The sequence below is a fragment of the Fundulus heteroclitus genome, unplaced genomic scaffold (assembly GCF_011125445.2).
Source record: "Fundulus heteroclitus isolate FHET01 unplaced genomic scaffold, MU-UCD_Fhet_4.1 scaffold_140, whole genome shotgun sequence".
Taxonomy (NCBI): Eukaryota; Metazoa; Chordata; class Actinopteri; order Cyprinodontiformes; family Fundulidae; genus Fundulus; species Fundulus heteroclitus.
In genome coordinates, this window is record NW_023396552.1 from 51,640 (window position 1) to 55,767 (window position 4,128).

Below are 4,128 nucleotides of genomic sequence, written 5' to 3' on the forward strand. Positions count from 1 at the left end.
CTTTCATAATAAAAGCTGTGGCCTAACGTCTGGAACGTTCGATGTGTTTTTGAAAATCGGAATTTAAATGTTCAGAGGAGCAACAAGTAAACAGAAAACGACCTCTCGGTATTGCAAATTCAAAAAGATTTGTTTTAGCTCATATAAATCGAGAAAGATGAACGAATACATGCAATATTTGTTCTTATGTGGTTTCTAGCCTTAGCCAACTAAGTTACACAAAGTAATGCTCAATCTCTTTTTTGACCGTTTCGTTTCTTCTGATTACGTAAATGCATAAAATAAAATACTCAAAATCAGTAGCTCTAAAATATTTCATAACATTTACCAGTTCACTAAATGCTAAGGTGTTTTCTGAAGAGTAATAGGCAAGGCAAGGCAAATTTATTTGTATAGCACATTTCAGTACAGAGACAAGCAAAGTGCTTTACATGATTAAAATATAGGAAAATAAAACAGAATAAAAGCAAGTAGGAATAAAATGTAGAAACAAAAAAATAATAGAAACTAAAAGCAAACATTAAAAACAATTGGACTACAAAGTTGAACTAATGATGTTTCAGTAACACAGTTTTACTAGAACAGTCAGAGGCAATCCTAAACAAAAGTGTTTTTAATCTTGATTTAAAGGAAAACAGGCTCTCTGCACTTTTACAGTTTTCTTGAAGTTTGTTCCAGATAAGTGGAGCATAGGAACTACTTTCAGACTTTCAGGGAACTCTACACGTATAACCTGGGCCGGATTTTAGCAGGGGCTTACCGGGGCTGCAGCCCGGGGCCCCGGCATTTCGGGGGCCCCCGAAGGATGTGTTGTCCAAACATTTTGACATGAGGGTTAATATTATGTTAAAAGAAATTTGGGGCTGTAAAATAATTTGAAAACAAACTTGGTCTTTTTCAAAGTTTATCTGCTAAATTAAAGTAAAAATTTAAATGATTGTAGATACAAAACAAATATTGTGCAAGTCTGTATTATAAGACAGGCTCAAAGTTTCAAACTTTTTAGGGTTGAGTATTATTCTCTTATTTGGTTTGCGTTTGAGTAAATGTAGGTCGTGTTTGTGGTTCGAGTTCCTACAAGATGAAAATTGTTCATTTGCACCCACCTCTGCTTTTATTGAGAACTGGGGGCTGTAAAAAATCCTTCAGAGGGCATATATATATATATATATATATATATATATATATATATATATATATATATATATATATATATTGACTCTAGCCCAGGGGCCCCTATCCTCCTAAATCCGGCCCTGCATATAACCACTATTTGTGAACCTGTTCCTTCAAGCATGTAACGCAGACCCACATTGTCTTGTGTTACTCTGATTACCTCTGGTCAAAGAATAAAAAAAAAATAAAACTAGAAAAACTTTTTCTGATAACCAGCTAGAACGTGCTAGGTTGGGTGGATGACTCCAAAGGTAAATGCAAGTTAGCAGCATATGTAGCTACCAAGACTTTTTCTCAGTTTACTGTCCGGTTTCAATTTCTACCAGGCACTTTATTAGGTACGCCTTGCTTGCCCTGTATGTATTAAGAACATCAACTCTTCATAGCATTAATTTAACAAGGAGCTGAGATTTTGGTTCATATTGACATGACACCACCATGCAGTTGCTCCAAATTCGTCAGCTGATGTCCATGATGGGAATCCCCCTTTGCACTGCATTGCTCCTTTGGACCGAGAGCTGGTGACCTGGAGACCACTGGAGTACAATTAATTCTCATCATATTTGGCAAAATACCTTATTTTGTCGTACTTTGATTTAGCGAACAATCATACTAAGTTAAGAACAATGCTAAAAAGTATTCAGGCCCATGGCAAAGTTTAAGTTATTTTCATCCCCCCCCCCCCTCCCTTATTGGAAAAGACACCAGCATGTCCAATAAATACACAAAGGCTGTCAGTGTGGGAATGAAATCATTTCTGTTAATTTACATTTAAATACACTGGCATGTAAGCAGTTATTCATACCTGTCAGTAACCAGTCAAATAGACTTTTTTTTTTACCTATCACACCAAATGTTCGTTGCACTGTTGATTGTTCATGAGCCTTTTGCACGTGTCCCCTGGAGTTTTTTCGACTCGGAGTGTCCGTCTCAGTTGGTGCCACCAGCAAGGACCACTGTCTTCAGGACTGGTGGTGGTCCCGTTTCCTTTTCACATCTCCCACCAACAGCCTTGCCTATGCAGGAACAACCTTTGACCTCCTACTGCATTCTCTGAGAGGGTCTCCATTTATATATTTACTTTGCATTGATATTTATGAATGGCTTCTTTTATTGACCACACGTTGCATCATCAACTTTTTTTAACCTGTTAATTAAACCACCATTCCCAATTATTCATGGTAATTAGATTGCTTCAGAAAAGGAAACTCTGATTTCTCCATTGACTGTCATGATTTGCAATGGGTAGGATGAATAATTTCAGCTGCTATTTTCCATAAACTTTACGTTATACATAGCAACTTGTTTCACCAAAACCTAAGTCCTGTTGCAGTATATTTGGACACATCCTAACTCTTTTCCCATTAACAAACACAAGAACATTGGTGAAATTAAAAATGTTACTTTAAATTTAAATCTACCAAGTTAGTATTTCACATAACTATATTCATAAAATTAACTCATAATAAACTGGTTTTCTTTTATTCATTAGCCTGCACTATTCTTGCAGCAGTCAACTAATGACGATGGTTAGTGCGTGACTTCAGGCAGTCATGAATTAATCTTTGTAATCCTACCACTGAATTAGATCAGGTATCACATGTATAAATGTTATGTGCTCAAATGCTTCTTCCTGCATCATTTTTAACATCCACACTGATTCTATAGAGCAGGGGTGTTCAAACCTTTGGGTACGAGGTGCCAAAAATTTCAAGCCGACAGAACTCCTAAGACTTTTTTTTTTAATTTGTCTACATTCTTTTTGAAAAGCCTCGCATGAATTAAACCAAACAACTTGCATTAATGGACTGCGCTGGCCGACCAAATTTGGACCAGTCTTGAAACTGCACTCAGAATATAAAAACATAAATTCAAGTGCAGCATATGGCCTGCAGGTCACACTTTGGACACGCAAACTTTGAAGCATTAACAAAAATAATGTAATTTTGGATTTCTATTGTCACATTTCGCTGATTTTAAACATGTGAGCCTTTACTGGCTGGTTCAAGACTTGCCAAAAAAAATGTTTTTTTTTTTTTTTAAGTTTAAGTGTCAAATTCAAGGTCGACAGGCTGAATCCAGCCTGTCAAGGCAATTTATCCAGTCTTCAAGAGCCCAAAAAAGGCATATGTCATACAGTAGAGGCATATATACTTGTATAAAGCGGCTAAAATTGTGCCTCCTGTAGTGAATGTTGATTGTAAATGCACAGTAACAACATCCTGTCATTAGATGTCAATTTTCCCACGTTAAAACATCCCACAAATGTCCAAAAAGAGAAAGTGATGAGATTAAAGTGTAACTCACCCCAAAATATTTTTTTTTGCAGACAACTGAATAAACTGGGCCTAAGGGCACTACTTTTATGTTACTGTGCATTTTTTTATATTTTTATGTGAACTGAAATTAAATTATAAGATCAAAAGTATCGTCTATACACGTGCAACCGGCCTTTTAATGACTTCATGATGCCAAAGTGGCCAAATATAGAAATTTGTTTGACACCCCTGGTTTAAAACAATGTTTCCTCATATATAGGTTTAATTGTATTAGGCTTTTGAAGCCATGTAATCACAATGACCAAAAAAGTTTTTTTAGGAAGCTATTTGCATTTTAGAGAACCAGAAAAAATAGATTTTAATATTTACTTTACACAGGTTTAATAACCAAATTTAAGAAAAACGTCACAGATTTACATCTACACATAATTTGCTGTGATAAGGAATCAAACAGATAAAATTATATTCAACCAAGTCAAATAGGTATCCTAGACTGAGATGCTCAGTTTCATCAGCACAATAAAGAGAATGCCATCTTGAAAATGTCGAGTAGAATAAGTATTAGAAAACTAGAATAAGTAATAAGTAGGCTTAGTAACACTTATCTGATTCAAAATTACTGTATCCTTTTCCTTCAGGGAATCAGACTTAAGGAGACGACACAAACTAAAGA